Raw genomic sequence first — 21,453 nt, 5'->3', positions numbered from 1 at the left:
AAGACATCTTCACATTTTTTGAATTCTCTCCTTTCTTGGTTCTCGTCTCTTATTTCTCCTGATTTATCAGCTTTGCTGGCAATTCTTTCTCTTCCAGATCCAAACTATCTAAACCTCTTTTTTTTAAAATTGAAGTATAGTTGCTGTACAATATTATGTAAGTTATAATGTGTACAGTTGTATGCAATAGTGTACCATATAACGATTGAATAACAGTTTTTTTGGGTGGGGGGCCATGCTGCACAATATGTGAGGTCTTAGTTCCCTGGCCAGGGAGTGAACTCGCTCCTCTTGCATTGGGAGTGTGGTGTCTTAACCACTGGACTGGGGAAGTCCTACAATTTTTAAAGGTTATACACCACTTATAGTTATTATAAAATATTGGCTATACTCGCTGTGTTATATAATATATCCTTGTAGCTTGTTTTTTACCTAATAGTTTGTACCTCATACTTCTCTACCCCTGTGTATCCTCCTCACCCTCCACAACTGTGGACCACTAGTTTGTTCTCTAGATCTGTGAGGCTGTCTAAAGCGCTGTTGTTAACTCTATATTGTGCTCCTTGTAATCTGGCCAGTAGCCTTTTAGGCTTCTCAATTATAATGCTTTCCAGGTCTGCTGCTGCTAAGTCACTTCAGTCGTGTCCAACTCTGTGCGACCCCATGGACTGCAGCCTACCAGGCTCCCCCGTCCCTGGGATTCTCCAGGCAAGAACACTGGAGTGGGGTGCCATTACCTTCTCCAATGCATGAAAGTGGAAAGTGAAAGTGAAGTCGCTCGGTTGTGTCTGACTCTTAGCAACCCCATGGACTGCAGCCTACCAGGCTCCTCCATCCATGGGATTTTCCAGGCAACAGTACTGGAGTGGGGTGCCATTGCCTTCTCCCTTCCAGGTCAAGCCTATATCTTTATCCATAAGCTGTTAACTCTTGATAGGTTTCTAACTGCTAATAGGATGAGGCTTTTTTTTTTTTTTTTTAAATATTTATTTGTCTGTGTTGGATCTTAGTTGTACATGCAGGGTCTTTGTTGTGGCACATGGGCTTAGTTGTTCCATGCCGTGCAGGATCTTAGTTCCCTGACGGGGACTCAGACCCATATCCCTTGCATTGCAAGGTGGATTCTTAACCACCGGAATGCCAGGGAAGTCCCAGGATGGTGCCTTTTTTTTTTTTTTTTAACATCCCTGTTTACTTTGTACTTATTTTACAAGAATCTGTAGCAAGAGCATCTGCTGTAAGTAGTTGTAGCAAATGGGATTTATTAAGAAAGAGGTAAACATTGAGTAGAGTGAGTGAACAAACTAGACTGAGTTTCTTGGAACAGACCCCACAAGGACATTATAGAACTTGCCTGAGAAGGGGCTACTGCCATTATGGGCTGTGTTGTTGAATCAGAAAGCTGATTTATACATGGCGGAAGTTTTCACTTCTTTGGGTAAAAATATCACTACATGTTACTTTTCGCTCTCTATATCTTAAGTGATCTTCTTGGCCACGCTTTGGTCTTACGTGAAACCTTTGCTTCAAGGGCATCTGAAAAATGTAGTTTTTAGCTGTCCAGCCTCTGTAAATCAGGACGTCCATGTGAGAATAGATCGAAGTGAGTATTGAATGAGTCTACATCAGGAAGCTTCCACAAGCCTCTTATCCTTATCCATCAGAGGGCAGACAGAATGAAAACCACAATCACAGAAAACTAACCAAACTGATCACATGAATCACAGCCTTGTCTAGCTCAATGAAACTATGATCCATGCCATGTAGGGCCACCCAAGACAGACAGGTCATGGAGAAATAACTCCAGAAAGAATGAAGAGACGGAGCCAAAGTGAAAACAGCGCCCAGTTGTGGATGTGACTGGTGATGGAAGTAAAGTCCAATGTTGTAAAGAACAATATTGCATAGGAAACTGGAATGTTAGGTCCGTGAATCAAGGTAAATTGGAGGTGGTCAAACAGGAGATGACAAGAGTGAACATTGACATTTTAGGAATCAGTGAACTAAAATGGACCGGAATGGGTGAATTTAATTCAGATGACCATTATATCTACTACTGTGGGCAAGAATCCCTTAGAAGAAATGAAGTAGCCCTCATAGTCAACAGAGTCCAAAATGCAGTATTTGGGTGCAAGCTCAAAAACGACAGAATGATCTCTGTTTCCAAAGCAAACCATTCAATATCATGGTAATCCAAGTGTATGTCCCAACCACTAATGCTGAAGAAGCTGAAGGTAAATGGTCTGTGATGACCTATAAGACCTTCTAGAACTAACACGAAAAAATGTCCTTTTCATCATAGGGGGCTGAAATGTAAAAGTAGGAAGTCAAGAGATACCTGGAGTAACCTAGGCAAATTTGGCCTTGGAGTACACAATGAAGCAAGGCAAAGGCTAATAGAGTTTTGCCAAGAGAATGCACTGGTCATAGCAAACACCCTCTTCCAACATCATTAGAGAAGACTCTACACATGGATATCACCAGATGGCCAACACCGAAATCAGATTGATTATATTCATTGCAGCCAATGACAAGCTCTATACAGTCAGCAAAAACAAGACCGGGAGCTGACTGTGGCTCAGATCATGAACTCCTTATTGCCAAATTCAGACTTAAATTGAAGAAAGTAGGGAAAAACCACTAGACCATTCAGGTATGACCTAAATCAAATCCCTTATGATTATACAGTGGAAGTGAGAAATAGATTTAAGGGACTAGATCTGATAGAGTGCTTGGTGAACTATGGATGGAGGTTCGTGACATTGTACAGGAGGCAGTGATCAAGACCATCCCCAAGAAAAGGAAATGCAAAAAAGCAAAATGGCTGTTGGAGGAGGCCTTACAAATAGCTGTGAAAAGAAGAGAAGCGAAAAGCAAAGGAGAAAAGGATAGATATACCTTTTTGAATGCAGAGTTCCAAAGAATAGCCTTCCTCAGCGATCAATGCAAAGAAATAGAGGAAAACAACAGAATGGGAAAGACTAGAGATCTCTTCAAGAAAATTAGAGATACCAAGGGAACATTTCATGCAAAGATGGGCTCAATAATGGATGGAAATGGTATGGACCTAACAGAAGCAGAAGATATTAAGAAGAGGTGGCAAGAATACACTGAAGAACTGTACAAAAAAGATTATCACGACCCAGATAATCACGATGTACCAGTCTTAAATTTAAGAATTTATCCTTTTGTCTTTTTTTTTTTAATCTAGATCACTCACCTAGCGCCAGACATCCTGGAATATGAAGTCAAATGGGCTTTAGGAAGTATCACTGTGAACAAAGCTAGTGGAGGTGATGGAATTCCAGTTGAGCTATTTCACATCCTGAAAGATGATGCTGTGAAAGTGCTGCACTGAATTTGTCAGCAAATTTGGAAAACTGAGCAGTGGCCACAGGACTGGAAAAAGTCAGTTTTCATTCCAATCCCAAAGAAAGGCAATGCCAAAGAATGCTCAGACTACCACACAATTGCATTCATCTCATATGCTAGTAAAGTAATACTCAAAATTCTCCAAGCCAGGCTTCAGCAACATGTGAACCGTGAACCTCCAGATGTTCAAGCTGGTTTTAGAAAAGGCAGAGGAACCAGAGATCAAATTGCCAACATCCACTGGATCATAAAAAAAAAATGTATATTAAATAATTAATAACATAAAATTGCCTATCTGAAGCTCTGAAATCACTCTTGGAACTGCCATAGAAAATTGATTAGCTGGAGTTTCTGAAGATGATTTTGAGTTTGGTAAGGAAGTCTCAAAGGACACATTTGCTCTATTGTTCAGGAACCAGGAGAGACAAACTTGTTTCCTAAGTAGAGCAAGAGATTTTATTTCAAGTTCAGTTATCAGAATTATTCTCTGGAGGTTCTTGGTACTTTCTACGTACCACTTCAGCCCTTGGGGATAAGTTTCCGTGGTTCAGGCTGTCTTCTAGTTGAAGATCTGTACTATCATCACAGTAGTCCAGCTTATTTGGGATGCTATGAAGACTGTGAAAATGGATCCTGAAAATAAATGCATAGAAAGGCTATAGATTTATACTTTAGGAATCATATCTTTCATTTGACATTTTTCTTTGCCCATGTTTTATGAAACGTTCCATGGTTATCTTGATAAAATAGTTAAATATCACCATTTTTAAGTTGTGGAATTTCAAGTCCTATGTATTTATTCATTTACTTAAAAAAAGGGAGCATGTTTTATATGCCAGGCATTATGTACAGTGCATTAGTTAACTTCTGTCACTTTTTCTCTCAGCACAGTTTACAGACCTATATATTCTTTGGCATGTACCAGTCTTAAATTTAAGAATTTATCCTTTTGTCTTTTTTTTTTATAATATTTCTTTTTATTTATTTATTTGGCTGTACCAGGTCTTAGTTTCAGCATGCGGGATCTTTGATCTTCATTTCGGAATGTGGGATCTTTAGTTGCAGCATGTGAACTCTTAGCTGAGGCATGTAGGATCTAGTTCTCTGACTAGGGATCAAACTGGGGTCCCCTGCATTGGGAGCATGGAGTCTTAACCACTGGACCACCAGGGAAGTCCAATCCTTATGTCTTTTTATTGTTTATCTTAACATCTTGTGAATTTTCCCCTTTATGGCAAATATCATTAATAAAATTGATTATTAAAAGTCCAAGTAAATACTAACTTTTCTGGGAAATTCACATTTTTGTTGTATAAGTAGCAGGTTGTGTGTGCATGTGCCCTCAGTTGTGTCCGACTTTTTGCGACCCTGTGGACTGTAGCCCGCCTGGCTCCTTTGTCCGTGGAATTTTCCAGGCAAGAATACTGTAGTAGATTGCTGTTTCTTACTCCAGGGGATCTTCCTGACCCAGGGATTGAACCCACATCTCTTGCATTGGCAGGCAGATTCTTTACCCCTGAGCCACCAGGGGATCCCATTTAATAATTAGTAATTTAGTAATTTAAATAAATTACTTTTGGCTGCACTGGGTCTTCATTGCTATGTTCTGGCTTTTTCTGTGCTGAGTGGGAGCTACTCTTCCCTGTGTTTTGCAGGCTTTTCATTACGGTGGCTTCTCTTGTTGCAAAACACAGGCTCTAGGCTCTTGGGCTTCAGTAGTTAGAGCACTTGGGCTCGGTAGTTGTGGCGCACCGGCTTAGTTCCTCTTTTGCGTGGGAAATCTTCCTGAACCAGGACCAGAGATCAAACTCTTGTTTCCTGCATTGGCAAGCAGATTCTAATCCACTGCACCACCAGGAAAGTCCAGGATTTGCCCTCTTAATTAAAAAAAGTAGATTAGGGCATAAGGTTCAAGTGTGCTACTTTTTTTTTTTTCTTGGTCTTCTGTTTTTTCTTGTGTACATTTCTTAATATGTAGAAGTGTATTTCAACTAATTTTAAAATGTCCTTTAATGTAATTGGGGAAAATAATCAATAAATACATTTCTTTTGCTTCCTTTTATATATTTCTTGTGGGTATTTTAACTTTCTAACCTTTTACTCTCCAGTTGTTAAGTGGGCTTAGATGAGTTATATAAAGTATGTTCTGAAAAAAAAATTCTGCAAAAGTAATTTTTTGTAGTGTTTGTAAAATGTGTTTTCAACTCTTATAAATACAAGCTTTTGGTTGTGACTTGAAGGAAATAAAATTCATAGTATTTTTCTTTTCAACCAAATGGTAGTATGTGCTGTACTATCTTTCGAAGTAGTAAATCCAATAGCATAAAACCTATCTAATGCATGTTTGGAGAAGGAAATGGCAACCCACTCCAGTGTTCTTGCCTGGAGAATCCCAGGGACGGGGGTTCTGTCTATGGGGTCGCACAGAGTCGGACACGACTGAAGCGATGCAGCAGCAGCAGCAAATCATGTTTTCCCATGCCACTTGATGAGGTCTTGGAGGTCAGAGACCTCTTACGTAGCTAGTGCATGGCATATTGCACCTTGTACTTGGTAGATCATGGTGTTTCTGTAATAGCAGTGGATCTTGAGAAAGTGTTAAAAAAATTATTAGACTCCCAGTAGCAATATTTTGGCCTGCTGCAGTCAGGGAGAGATTATAATATCATTGTTCTTACTTTTGAAAATTTTCACTCTTCGGGTGAAGAAACTGAAGGGGCCAATATTTGTGCTTTAAAGAATAGAGACCGAGGTACTTTTCATTGTAGGTAGTATCATCCCACTTTATCTGGAGGACAAATTTCTGTAGATCTCTGCTTTCTTTCTTTCTTCCCCTTCCTTTCCTTTCTGAAAGCAGTGAAGACCCAATAAGCTAAAATAACAGAGGAAAAAAGTATATCTTAACACTTAAAAGGTAGTCAACCTTAGGCCCTTTGCTGAGGTCTTCATAGTTTAGGATAGAAAGTGGTGCATATCATGTTCTTTCCTGTGTCCTTAGCTAAACATTTGTTGAATGAATTTATGTATGCTTAGTTGCTCAATCGTGTCTGACCCTTTGTGACCCTTTGAACTGTAGCCCGCCAGACTTGTCTGTTCAGGGGGTATTCCTGGCAAGAGTACTGAAATAGGTTGGCTTTTGGACCTCCAGGGGGTCTTCCTGACCCAGAGATCGAACCCACATCTCGTGAGTTTCCTGCGTTGCAGGCGGATTCTTTACCACTGAGTCATATATATATTTTGCTAGCATAGATGTCTTTTTTTGGAGAAGGTGATAAGAGACAACATTTTTATTTATTTGTTAGGTAATGGTGGGGCAGGCAAGTGCTTGTCTTAGCCTGTCCCATGTGCCTGGATAAATTTTCATTTCTTATTCCCTCACCTCTTTCAAATCTCTTCTTAAACAGCACCTTCTCAAGGAAGCCTACTCTGATCACTGTCTAAAATGGCAATTGCCACTCTCTTCCTGCACTTCCAAGTTCCCTTACGCTAGTCAATTTTCTCCCATAATCGTTACCTTCTTGAAACATATACTGTGAACACTACTTACTGTGATTATTGTTTTTCTTACCACCAAAATGTAAATTCCTTGAGGGCTTTGATAATTTGTTCACTTTATTCCGAGAGCTTCATAGATGCTTATTTAACAAATGCTAGTTGAATGAATGAAGGTTGGAAAGAATGTAACATGATAAAGTTAGCTATAAAATAATTTACATTAAAATTTATATTTAAAAGTACCTCCATTATTTAAGAAGTTTTGCTTTTGTTGACTTTTGTGTTCCATAATGATGTGTGCGTGTGTCCTCAGTTGTATCAGACTCTTTACAACCCCGTGGACTGTAGCCTGCCAGGTTCCTGTGTCTATGGAATTTTCCAGGCAAGAATACTGGAATGGGCAGCCATTTCCATCTCCAAGGGATCTTCCTGACCCAGGGATTGAACCTGCGTCTCCTGTGTTGGCAGGCAGATGCTTTAGACTAGCACCACCTGGGAAGCCCAAGGCAACAAGCATGCGAAAATTGAAGGATTCTTCTCTTGCTGGAAAAGGGACTGAGTTTGGCTTGCTGAAGTGCGTTGTCTGCTTCATGCCTGTAGCATCTTTTTGGTGAAGTTGCTTTTCATTACCTCACTGGTCATTTAATTAACAAGAAAGAATCTCAGAGTGTGTTCCACTGTGTGCAGATGGAGCATCTCTTTCCTACTGGATGTGGCTTTCCATGAAATAAGGCATGACAATATTAATAACTATCTTCTTTCTTCCTTTTTTCTTTCGACTTGGTCTTATGCTAAAGCTTTTATGTGTATTTAAAAAAAAAATCTTTCTAACAATTCCATGAAGAAAGTATTCCTGTCCCTTTTTGCTTGCAGAAAACTGAGTCTTAGAGGTTTAGCAACTTGCCTCAGTAGAGTGTAGGAGCTGTGTTTCAAACCCATCCAGTCTGACTGTAGAGGAACATCACTACATAGTAAGCCTTCTTAGTGAAGAGCAGCTAGATATGAAAAAGAAGTTAGTAACGCTGTAGTGAAACTAACTTCACAGAGCTCTTTTATTTGCCCCAGCTTCTCAAAAGTTAAGTAGTTTGAATGGAACAGTGTGATTGAAGCACTTGTATGTTGTTGCAGAGTCAGACTCAATGTAGCGACTAAACAACAATTTAAAGTGCATTTTAAATGAAACCAGAGCTGGCTCCTAATCAGATCCTCTATTACTTATAGTTTAGCCCAATAACAACTTAGCTTATCTCGGGAGCAGAATTTGTATATGTCCTTTCTTCATCGTCACTAAAAATTAGGTTCAGTGGGAGCTGTATAAGAAGTATAATTTGGTGGAGAAGTAGAGGAGTAGACAGTGAGTAGGCTTTGCTATTCTGGATTCTTAAGAAAAAAAGTTATACTAAATGGAACTAGTCATTCCCTACCAACTATACAAAATAATTCCAAATTATTTTTAATTGTTTTAATTTCAAATTTTGATTAGAAAATTCTGATTCTTTAATATGAATTACTTTTTGACCGTTAATTAGCTGTTTGTCTATGTTTTTCCTTGTAAGATGACATATTTTATTCCCTTCACTATAGAAGTATTTCTTCTCATAATTTTAATTTCACTTTTAAAACACTGGTGATTTAAGGGGTAACCTAGAATCTTATTCGGAGATGGCGATGGCACCCCACTCCAGTACTCTCGCCTGGAGTCTGGTGGGCCGAAGTCCATGGGGTCGCTGAGAGTCGGACACAACTAAGCGACTTCACTTTCACTTTTCACTTTCCTGCATTGGAGAAGGAAATGGCAACCCACTCCAGTGTTCTTGCCTGGAGAATCCCAGGGATGGGGGAAGCCTGGTGGGCTGCCGTCTATGGGGTCACACAGAGTTGGACACGACTGAAGTGACTCAGCAGGAGCAGCAGCAGCAGAATCTTATTATTGCAGGAAATCATGTTTAAGGATACATTTATATGCTGAAGCCAGTAATATGCTTTCCATAGAAGTTGTAGGACACTATTGTGTACATCGCTAGTAGACTCATAAAAAAAAAATTCTCCAAAGCAAGACATGACATACTTATTTTTGGAGATACATTGAGACTGTTTTCTGGCTTGAGATGATCAGTGGTGAGAGACTTTCCCTTTTAGATTTCTAGAACTGTGAGGAGAACGTCATGCTTAATTAGTACTTTTCTTGATGCTCCCATCCAGTTTTAGTGGAATGAATACTAAAAAGAGGGTTTTCTTTTAATTAATTTTTACCGAAATATAGTTGCTTTACAGTTTTGTGTTAGTTTCTGCTGTGCAGCAAAGTGAATCAGTCGTACGTATCCATATGTCCTCTCTTTTAGATTTCCTTCCCATTTAGGTGACCATGGATCACTGAGTAGAGTTCCCTGTGCTGTACAGTAGGTTCTTATTACCTGTTTTATACATACTTGTGTATATATGTCAACTCCAGTCTCCCAGTTCATCCCTTCCTCTTGAAAAGAGTTTTTTCCTGTACACTTCGTTATTCCCCCCTTTAAAGGAGCCCAGAAAGGCTGCTTGTTTGAATGCATGTTCATGGTGGGTGGAAAAAGTAATAGTTCAGAGTTTATGTTGAAAGCAGTAAAATCCCTTAGTCCTCTGCCTTCCCAATCCCCTCCCACCCCCCAGGGACTCACTTCAGTTCCTTCTTTATTTGATTCTTCTAGTGATAATCCCCATATTAATGTTCTTATGCTTCCATTTCTAGATTTGTCAATTTTAAGCATTGTCTGTAGTGATAGTCAAGATTTAGCTCTCATTTACGACCTGTCCAGAATTACAAAGGATCTGAGGGTTTACTCTACTTGAAGCTAACAAATTAGCCTGTCACAGTTTCATGGATGCTGGTGGAAATACAGACTGCTATGGTTGGAGGCAGAGTCAGAGATGAAGTACAGTGTATTACTTAGAGCCTTAGCAGTAGCTAGGGCATCAGCATTCATTTGTGCCTGTATCCCGAGCTGCACTTCGCACAGGACACTGCAGAGAGGGCCAACACTTCACATAATGGATTTTGTTACTGGAGAAAACTCTGCTTTTAAGGATTTCAGATATTTTGTAATGGGCAGTAAGCACGCTTGCTCTTTGCTTCAGAGGGAGACAGTAGTATACTGAAGACAGAGCTTCTGTCTTCCAAGGTTGCTCACTGTATGAACGTCCTTGAGAATATAGTCCAAAACAAAGAGCAGACAGTGCCTTGCTTGTAAGACACAGAAAACCATGAAGGATTATTTTCCAACACCACTACCCTGTTCCCCACCTTCTTTCTGATATAATTACATATCATTATTTTTAGCTTTCTGCTCACCTTAGTAAATACTGTATATTTTTATTTTACTAACAGTAGGTGGTGTCTTTTGACTTCCTGCTTTGAAAGGAGTATTTTGGTTAGAGATCCTTATTAGTGTTAGAAAACTAGTTCAGTTAGAGCCTAAGAAAGGAAATAGAGAGTTCAGGGGGATAGAATAGGATTGGCTCCAGGTGCTTGAATATTACTTAGAAGAATTAGTCTCTCCCTATATCCCTTTGCTTTCCTCCTTTGGCTTTATTTTTGGTACCCTCCTTCGCCTCTCTCTCTCACCAGTACTGATTCTTGGCTCTGTGTTTATTTCTGAACAAGTTGCTATGGCAAGGTGGAGAGACTAGATTAGAGTAGCTGGAGCCTGGTCCCATGCCCAGATGGAGATGTATGCTCGGGGTGGGGAGAAGGTAGTTCTGCAGAGATAAAACGGATGCCATAACCTCTCCATATCAGAGTTCTCAGTTTACTTTTTTTTTTTTTTTGACGAGGGTTTTGTTAGTTTTTATAACTGACCTTAATATTTTTCATTTTCTTAAAGATAGAATGAATTTATGATATTTCCCTTTTTCATAGTTATCCATCTCTTGATGTCCTGTATCCTTCTGCTCCAGTTTTATGTAGTCCACTTTTTTGGTGTATTGTCTTGTTTTGCTGGGTTGCATACTAAGGTAAGATGTATGGGAGGTAAATTTTGAGTACTTCCTTGTCTGAAAGTGTTTTTATTTTATTCTTAAAATGGAATGTTAGTGTGGCTAAGAGTATAATTGTAGGTTGAACATAATTTTCTGTCAGCGCTTCAAAGGCATTGATTCATTCTTTGCTAGTATTCTTCATTATTGAAAAGAAGTCTTAGGCCCGTTTTATTATTATTTGTTTTTAATTGAAGTATAGTTGATTTACAGTGTTGGGTTAATTTCTGCTGTACAGCAAAGTGACTCACTTATCCTGTATGTACATTCTTTTTCATATTTGTCTCCAATGTGGTTTGAGTATAGTTCGCAGTGCATACAGTCGGGCCTTGTTGTTTGTCCATTCTATAAATAATAGTTTGCATCTGCCGATCCCAGATTCCCAGCCGGTCCCCCTCCCCTGCCCTTGGCAGCCACAAGTGTGTTCTCTGTATCTGTGAGTTGGTGTTTGTTTCATAGATAAGTTCATTTGTTTCATAGTTTAGATTCCATATATAATGATATCATATGGCATTTGTCTTTCTCTTTTAAATTTAATTTTACTTTTTTATTGGAATATAGTAGATTTACAGTGTGGTATTAGTTCAGGTTTACAGCAAAGTGACTATTTACCCATATACATATATGCATTGTTTTTCAGATTCTTCTCCTATAAAGGTTATTTTCCTATTATAGGTTATTATCCTATATAATAGGAAATATTATTATTTCCTATATAGGTTATTCTAAATATATAGAATATTTAGTAAAGTTCCCTGTCATATAGAGGGAAGTCCTTGTTGATTATCTGTCTTATATATAGTAGTGTGTATATGTTAATCCCAAGCTCCTAATTTATCTCTCTCCTAGCCTTTCCTCTTTGGTAACCCTAAGTTATTATTTTTTTATGTCTGTGAGTCTGTTCCTATTGTGTAAGTAAGTTGATTTGTATTATTTTTAGGTTCCACATATCGGTGATATTAGATGGTATTTATCTTTCTATTTCTGACTTCACTTACTATGATAATCTCAGGTCCATCCATGTTGCTGTAAATGACAGTATTTCGTTCTTTTTAGTGGCTGAGTCGTATTTCAGTGTAGGTACCGCGTCTTCTTTATCCATTCCTCTGTCAGTGGGCATTTAGGCTGTTTCAGTGTCTTGACTATTAGTGCTGCTGACATTGGGAAGTATAGTTTTGTCTGGGTATGCCCAGGAGTGGAATTGCTGGCTCATATGGCACTTCTGTTTTTAGTTTTTTTTGAGGAACCTCCATACTGTTTTTCACAGTGGCTGGACCAGTTTACATTATCACCAACAGTGTATGGGGGTTTCCTTTTCTCCACACCTTCTCCAGCATGTGACTTGTAGACTTTTTAATGATGGCCATTCTAACCCATGTGAGGTGGTGCCTCATTGTAGTTCTGATTTGCATTTCTCTAATAATTAGTTGTGATGAGCATCTGTTCATGTGCTTGTTGGCCATCTGTAAGTTTTCTTTGGAGAAATGTCTGTTTAGGTCTTCTATTTTTTTGATTGGGTTGTTTGTTTTTTTGTTATTGTTTGTATATTTTGGAAGTTAAGACTTTGTCAGTTGCATTATTTGCAGATATTTTCTCTGCAAATATGGTAGGTTGTCTTTTTGTTTTATTTATGGTTTCCTTTGCTGTACAAGTTTCACTAGGCCTCATTTGTTTATTTTTGGTTTTATTTATATTGCTGTGGGAGGCCAGTTTGATTCTTGTTCCTTTGCATATGAGCTACCTTTTCTCTGAAAGCGTTTATTGTCTTTTTTGGTCATTGTTGCCTGAAATTTTCCGAAGATTTTGATGGCGTGGGTCTTTATTCATTTGAGCACTGAGTGGGCCTTATTAATTGGAAGACTTTATAAATCTTTTAGTTAATTAAATCTTTTAGTTGTAGAACATTTATATTTCTCTGAAAATGTCCTCTCTTCAATTTTTTTTTCCTATTTTCTTTCTGTAACTTCTGTTACTTAAATGCTGACCTCCTGGACTGATGCTGGGTATCCTTTCGTTATTTCTTGTCTGTTTCCTGTTTCTGTCTACTTTCTAGGTTTTGCCTCCACAGTATAAAACCTTACACTACCTTTTAAAAATTTTGTTTTCAAGAGTCTTTTCTTGTACTTTTTTGCCTTTTCACAGCTTTCTTTCTTGATTTATGAATGCACCATCTTTCTGAGGATCTCAGAGAGCTTTTAACAAGTTCTGTTTTATGAATTGTTTATTCCTTTGTCACATTTCTTTAACTTTTTGTTTCCTTATCTCTTTCATGTTACAGATGTTTGATTCTGATTTAACCAGTCAAATGAAAGAATGAAGTGATATGAAACTGATTGGCATCTCTCTACCTAGACAGATCTGTTGACTAGTGAGCTTTGCAGTAGAGTGGACAGATAAGGGGCCTTATTAGCTTTGGTCAGTGGTGCTACTGCCTATAATGCTGCTGCTGCTGCTGCTGCTAAGTCGCTTCAGTCGTGTCTGACTCTTGGACCAGACGGCAGCCCATCAGGCTCCTCTGTCCCTGGGATTCTCCAGGCAAGAACACTGGAGTGGGTTGCCATTTCCTTCTCCAGTGCCTTTAATAGCTGCTGTTAATTCTTTCCACACTATTTAAAGGATCTGCCCGGATGTTTTAGTTTTGTTATTTTCCTTTGTTTATTTTGTTTTTTAAAATGTAAAATCTCAAAGGTAACTGGAATCATGAAGAGGGTCAGTGATCTAGTGTCTGGAAATGTTCATGTAGTCATCTTTCTTGTGTTTCAGAGTGAGAAGTTTTAGGGTATGGATTCTGTAGCAGAGAGTAGCCCAGATACTGGAGCCAGACTGGATTCAAGTCTGGTTCTGCCATTTACTTAACAAGTTACTTAGCCTTTCAGTGCCCCACTTTTCTCATCTGAAAGTTTTGGACATTGATAGTCCATGGGGTCGCTGGGAGTCAGACACGACTGAGCAACTTCACTTTCACTTTTCACTTTCATGCATTGGAGAAGGAAATGGCAACCCACTCCAGTGTTCTTGCCTGGAGAATCCCAGGGACGGGGAGCATGGTGAGCTGCTGTCTATGGGGTCGCACAGAGTCAGACACGACTGAAGCGACTTAGCAGCAGCAGCAGCAGCAGCAGCACCTACCTAATACGGTTGTACTTAGAGGACTTAGTTTAAAATGGTATTAAATAGTGGCGTTTAGTAAAATATCAAAGTATTCATTTTCCTTTTCTCCCTACCCATAGTAACAATTATGTGATTTAAATATGGTGGTGATTGCCTGCAGCAGAAATTTTGGTGGAATTACGTAATTTTAGAATTTGCCCTTTAGAACCTTGAAGAACACTTGGTATCATTACTTCAAGGACTGGAATGTGTATGTGCAAATGTTTCCATAAAAGTCTTTCAAAGTTTCTCCTGTTCCCCCTAAAAAAGGATCTCACTCAAGATAACTTGATAAAAGTGGTCTTGGAGCAGAGCCAGAGAACTAGGAATGAAAGAATACCATACCATTTTCACGCCCAGAAACTCTTATGTCAGAATTGTATGTGCTCAGGGTATTAGGGAAGCTTTATGTCTATACAAAATACTCACTGACAATCCTAACTCTTGAACTTGAGAAATTTTTGAAAGTTCTTTATAAATGGATTTCTTGGGCAAAAACTGGCAGGAGGAAATAATTCTTGAAAAAAATTTTTTTTTTTTGCTTTGGCTGATGCCTCCAATATGGTGGAACACTGGGACTTTCTTTACCATACTCTGCTGTGTGTAGAATTCAGGTGAGTTGAGTGAGTAAAACCCTTGTGTAGTGGTTCTTACTCCCTCCCCCCAAATCTTGACCCTTATCTGAATTAGGGTTTTAGTTTGGATTATTTATCTTTTTTTTCCCCTTCTCTCACATAGTGGAGGAAGTTCTTAGAGTCTGTTATTTTTACTGTTGATATTATTATAATGTTGTTTACATCTTAAGATGGAAATACACACGACCATATAGTCCATGAGCCCCTATATATGTACCAGTCAGTTTTTACATTTTGCCATGCTTGTTTATTCTTGTCCTTGTCCCAACTAAAAAAAATTTTAAAGCAAATTCTAGACATACCATTTTTTAGCTGTAAATACATCAATATTTTGTCTTTTAAATAGGCAATTTCCCCATAACCACAATACCATTATATAATCTAACAAAATTAATTATTGATCTGACCCCTAGCTTCTGAGTTTTAATCTCCGTCTTCAGTTCAGTTCAGTCACTCAATCGTGTCCGACTCTTTGAGACCCCATGAATCATAGCACGCCAGGCCTCCCTGTCCATCACCAACTCCCGGAGTTCACCCAAACTCATGTGCATTGAGTCGGTGATGCCATCCAGCCATCTCATCCTCTGTCGTCCCCTTCTCCTCCTGCCTCCAATCCCTCCCAGCATCAGAGTCTTTTCCAGTGAGTCAACTCTTCGCATGAGGTGGCCAAAGTACTGGAGTTTCAGCTTTAGCATCATTCCTTCCAAAGAAATCCCAGGGCTGATCTCCTTCAGGATGGACTGGTTGGATCTCCTTGCAGTCCAAGGGACTCTCAAGAGTCTTCTCCAACACCACAGTTCAAAAGCATCAATTCTTCGGCGCTCAGCCTTCTTCACAGTCCAACTCTCACATCCATACATGACCACAGGAAAAACCACACCCTTGACTAGACGGACCTTTGTTGGCAAAGTAACGTCTCTGCTTTTGAATATGCTATCTAGGTTGGTCATAACTTTCCTTCCAAGGAGTAAGCGTCTTTCAATTTCATGGCTGCAGTCACCATCTGCAGTGATTTTGGAGCCCCAAAAAATAAAGTCTGACACTGTTTCCACTGTTTCCCCATCTATTTCCCATGAAGTGATGGGACCAGATGCCATGATCTTCGTTTTCTGAATGTTTAGCTTTAAGCCAACTTTTTCACTCTCCTCTCTCACTTTCATCAAGAGGCTTTTGAGTTCCTCTTCACTTTCTGCCATAAGGGTGGTGTCATCTGCATATCTGAGGTTATTGATATTTCTCCCGGCAATCTTGATTCCAGTTTGTGTTTCTTCCAGCCCAGCATTTCTCATGATGTACTCTGCGTATAAGTTAAATAAGCAGGGTGACAAGATACAGCCTTGACGAACTCCTTTTCCTATTTGGAACCAGTCTGTTGTTCCATGTCCAGTTCTAACTGTTGCTTCCTGACCTGCATACAGATTTCTCAAGAGGCAGGTCAGGTGGTCTGGTATTCACATCTCTTTCAGAATTTTCCACAGTTTATTGTGATCCACATAGTCAAAGGCTTTGGCATAGTCAATAAAGCAGAAATAGATGTTTTTCTGGAACTCTCTTGCTTTTTCCATGATCCAGCGGATGTTGGCAATTTGATCTCTGGTTCCTCTGCCTTTTCTAAAACCAGCTTGAACATCAGGAAGTTCACAGTTCACGTATTGCTGAAGCCTGGCTTGGAGAATTTTGAGCATTATCATCAAATTCCTTTATGTCATCTAAAACCCACATATATTCAAGTTGTATGTGGTATCATTTTTAAATGATTTGGTTTTCTTCATTTATATAAAAATATTTATATCTTGCAAATATTTGCCTTTCTAACTTGTTGTGGAAGATTTTAATCACATAAAAGTAGATGCAGTGCATGAATAAACTCCCATGTACCTGTCACAGCTTTGTATTCGTGCTCAGTCACTAAGTTGTGACTGACCCTTTGGGATCCCATGGACTGTATAGCCCACCAGGCTCCTCTCTGTCTATGGCATTTCTCAGGCAGGAATACTGGAGTGGGTTGCGATTTTCTACTCTGGGGATCTTCTTGACCCAGAGATGGAATTCGAGACTCTGTGTGTCCTGGACTGGCAGATGGATTCTTTACCACTGTGTCAAATCATGCCTGGTTTTGTTTCATTTATTACCTCTTGCTTCATCCTCCTGGATTATTTTTAAGCAAATCCCAAGTATTAATTGGAGTCCAGGGTATCTTTAAAAGATAGGGACTCAAAAAACGTATATATATATCACCCCCTTAAATTCCTTGTCCATGTTCAAAGGTTCACCTGTCTCAGATGTCATAGTTTGAATCAGTATCCATATAAAGTTCCTAATTTGCAGTTGGTTGGTAATGACCTTTAAGTCCCTTTTAATCTACTGCTCTCATTTTCTCTCTCCCTTGTGAATCTGTTTATTAAAGAAATCAGATTTTATTTTATGGCTTTTAGGGTTTCTCAGTCTGGGTTTTAATGACTGTATCCCTGTGGCTTAGCTTAATTAACATGTTCTTATGTCCTCTGTATCTCCTGTAAATTGGCGATTGACTCTGGAGGCATACTTATACGATATATAATTCATGCACAGAGTAAATGTTTTAAATGATACAAAAGGGTGTATATTGGAAGGTCAGTCATTTCTTCACACTCTACCTTTCAGTGTCTTCCCCAGAAGCAGTTATTGTGTCTAGAATGAAATGTTTTTATTAAGCTCTTGTATATCACCAGTAAACATTCTAAATATCCTAGTAATTCTGAAGATACAAAGATTACTAATTTGTACATTTTAGAATTTTATTAAAATTAAAATTTTTTATTGTAGTTGATTTACAATGTTGTATTTCTGGTATACAGCAAAGTGATTCAGTTACATATTTGTATTTCTTTTTCATATTCTTTGCATTATAGGTTATTACAAGGTATTGAATATAGTCCATTGTGTTATACAGTAGTACCTCATTGTTTCTCTCTTTTGTATATAGTGGTTTGTATCTGCAAATTCCTAACTCCTAATTTATCCATCTCGCCTCCTTTTTCTCTTTGGTAACCGTAAGTTTGTTGTCTATGTCTGAATCTGTTTCTGTTTTGTGAATAGTTCATTTGTAAATATTTTAAAGTTCACATTGAAGTGTTAGCACATGAATCTGTCTCTCTCTGTCTGACTGACTTCATCTAGTACGGTGATCTTGGCTCTATCCCTGCTGCTACAAATGGCATTATTCCATTTGTAATGGCTGAGTAGTATTCCATTTGTGATTGTGTGGGTACCACATCTTTATCCACCTATTGATGGACATTTCGGTTGCTTCCATGTCTTTGCTGTTGTATATAGTGCTGCTTTGAACATTGGGGTGTGTTTATCCTTTTGAATTATAATTTTCTCCAGAAACATGTCAAGCAGTAGGATTGGTAACTTTTTTTAAGGAACCTCCATAGTGTTCTCCATATTGGCTATACCAATTTACATTCCCACTAACAGCGTCGAAGGGTTCCCTTTTCGCCACACCCTCACCAACATTTATTGTTTGTGGACTTTTTACTGTTGGCTCTTCTGATTGATGTGAGGTGATACTCTGTTGTAGTTTTGATTTGCATTTCTCTAGTAAATAGTGATGTTGAGCATCTTTCATGTGCTTGTTGGCCATCTGGAAATCTTCTTTGGATAAATGTCTGGGTCTTCTGCCCCTTTTTTTTTTAAAGCTACCTTTTTTTATTTGTTTGTTTTTTTAAAAAATGCGCTTGTTTCTGGCTGCGCTGGGTCTTTGTTACTGTGCAAAGTCTTTGTCTAGTTGCGGCAAACAGAGGCTGCTCTCTACTTGCAGCGTCTGGACTTCTCATTTTGGTGGCTTCTTTTGTTGTGGAGCTCGGGCTCTAATGTGCAAGGGCTCAGTAGTTGTGGAGCATGGGCCTGTTTGCTCCGTGGCATGTGGAATCCTCCTGGACCACGGATGGAACCCGTGTCCCCTGAATTGGCAGGTGGATTAATACCCACTGGACCACAAGGGAAGTCCTCTGTCCATATTTTGATTGTTTTTTTTTTTTTTTTACTGAGTTGTATGAGCTGTTTATATATTTTGGAAATTAAGCACTTTTTGGTCACATCATTTTCAGATATTTTCTTGAAATCTTTAAGTTGCCTTTTTGTTTTGTTTATGGTTTTCTTTGATGTGCAAAAGCTTGTAAGTTTTTTGTTTTTGTTTTTTTAAGGATTTTTGTGTGTGTGTGTATTTATATACTCTGGTGGCATTTGCATGCACGTTTTATTTTTTAAATACGTAGCTTTCTTCTGATCCATTTGTAACACAAATGTACTATGCATTTGTTCAGCTAAAGCAAACAACAATTAAAAATAACCTGCACTCTTTATTCCAGTCAAAAGTTTTGGTAACTTTTATTCTTTGGTTTCCTGTCACATTCCAGGCTATTTGTGAACTATCCTGTTAATTCTAAAGTTATAAGAAACTGACCGTCTTAGGTGAAAGCAGAATTTGCAGCCTTAAATGAACTTACTGACTTAACCATTTGCCCATTCCTGCACATCTTTTCAAGAAAAAGTAGATTTGCTAAACTAACATCGTTGGGCAAGGGACACAAACAAAGCATTATACTTTGAAAGATAGCGGCTGTGTTAAATCTTCATTATTCTTTTTTGAAAATACTCAAAATACAAAGTAACACCAAAGAGGAGCTTTGCTATCACTATGGAGTTGAATGTCTTATTTGTAAACTCTTTTAAGTAACGTATATAATGGGCTTCTCCTGTTAGCTTGTTTGACTATATTGGTGCAGCCCTCCCCCATTCCCCACCCCGGTTTATGGCTCATCAGTGAATTTGAACGTTTTTAAAGTTTACCTTAGAGGGTCTTATAAACAAATTTTTCTTCTGTTTGTCTTTTTGTTAGTGAAATAGTTTAAACAAATGTTGATTCTAATCAGAAACTTAAGACTTCAGAAGAGCTGAATTTAAAATGTTTATGAAGATAGCTCCATTTTCCTGGGTGCTCACAAGCATTTTTGCTAAGTACTTTACGAGCATGTGTGTAAGAGACATAGAACAGGATAATTAACAGGATTATTGTTACCATATTATTACTAGACTGATGAGTGAGTTTCTTTTTTTTTAAGCTCCTGGGAGTTCTAATACCCAGATAAGGTTGAGAACAGTTGCTCTAGGAAGAGTCACAGATTTCTGGCTTGGTCCTCTGGGTGGATAGTTGTGTTTTTTGAAGAGAGAATATAGAAAGAAAGAGGTGTAGTTTGTATTAATAAATATATGGTTGGTTGGCAGTGGGAAATAGGATCTGAAGCCCAGAAGCAAAGTCAATTCTAAAGGTGAGGTGTGGGAGAATTATTGGCAGTTAGATGGTACTTAGAGGATTAGGTGAAATTGCCCTGGGAGAGCTTGCATGAAGAGAAGACTCAGAATTCTGGGGAAATCTTGGAATGTTTTGAGTGGATGGAAAGAGAGAAACAAGATAACACGTGTTCAAAAGAAGTAACAACAGGGGAGTGAGTGATATTTCAGAAGCCAAGGGAGAAGATAGGGTCAAGTTACAGGCAACAGATTTGCCTGGCATATGGTAGGTGCTCCATACATTTTGTTTCAAGTAGAATTTAGTTTGAAGTTTTAAAGAGTCATATGTTTCCACTGGATTATTAGTTATGTTGCTGGTGACCTTGGTGAAAAATATTTAATTGGAGTAGTATATCTCCTACTTTGCTCTGGGCTCCTTTTGGTCTCCTTTTAAGTTCCTTATCTGAGAATTATCAGAGTTCTGTAGGGCTTTGCTTTGGGCAGCTGCTGCTGCTGCTAAGTCACTTCATTTGTGTCTGACTCTGTGCGACCCCATAGACGGCAGCTCACCAGGCTCCCCCGTCCCTGGGATTCTCCAGGCAAGAACACTGGAGTGGGTTGCCATTTCCTTCTCCAATGCATGAAAGTGAAAAGTGAAAGTGAAGTTGCTCAGTTGTGTCCGACCCTTAGCGACCCCATGGACTGCAGTCCCCCAGGCTCCTCCGTCCATGGGATTCTCCAGGCAAGCCTTCTCCAGTGCTTTCTCCTTAGGCATTTATAATCTGTTATTAAGTTGGTGCAAAAGTAATTTCAGTTTTCCCTTGTTGAACTTTGCCATTTGATATTGGAATACATTTTAAATAAATGTGGTTATGTCATACATATTTTAATGTACATTTCTTGCTTTATGTTTTTTGCTAATGAATTACTACTTGCTATTTATTTTACATGTATTTTAGACTATGGAAATTATGTTAGGCAAAAAGCAAATTTGAGTGGTTTCTTATTTGAGTTCAAAATGGGTCATAAAGCTGTGGAGACAGTTTGGAACATTAACAACACATTTGGCCCAGGAACTGCTAATGAATGTACAGTGCAGTGGTCATTCAAGAAGTTTTGCAAAGGAGACAAGAGCCTTAAAGATGAGGAAACCAGTGGCCAGCCATTGGAAGTTGACAGTGACCAACTGAGAGCATCATGGAAGCTGATCCACTTATAACTACACAAGAAGTTGCCCAAGAATTCAGTGTTGATCATTCTGTGGTCATTTGGCATTTGAGGCAAATTGGAAAGGTGAAAAAGTTCGAAAAGTTGGTGCCTCCTGAGCTGACTGCAAATCAAAAAAATCATCATTTTGGAGTGTTGTCTTCTCTTACTCTGCACAACATCAGTGAACCATTTCTTGACTGGATTGTGATCTGCAGCAAAAAGTGGATTTTATATTACAACCAGCAACGATCAGCTCGTGGTCATGTACCAAAAAAAAGGTCATGGTCACTGTTTGGTGGTCTGC

The 21,453-nt window shown here is 38.8% G+C and overlaps 1 protein-coding gene across 7 annotated transcripts in view; it reads left to right on the top strand.

Moving 5' to 3' along the window:
- The window catches only part of FBXO34 (F-box protein 34), an 82,040-nt gene that overhangs the window by 5,294 nt on the left and 55,293 nt on the right, over positions 1-21,453 (top strand). The window lies entirely within an intron of this gene.

Source organism: Bos grunniens, chromosome 10 (genome assembly GCF_055505025.1).
Source record: "Bos grunniens cultivar Pamir isolate PY7600 chromosome 10, Bosgru_T2T1.0, whole genome shotgun sequence".
Classification (NCBI taxonomy): domain Eukaryota; kingdom Metazoa; phylum Chordata; class Mammalia; order Artiodactyla; family Bovidae; genus Bos; species Bos grunniens.
Note: the sequence above shows the minus strand (reverse complement) of the source record. Positions and strands in the feature narration are given on the sequence as shown.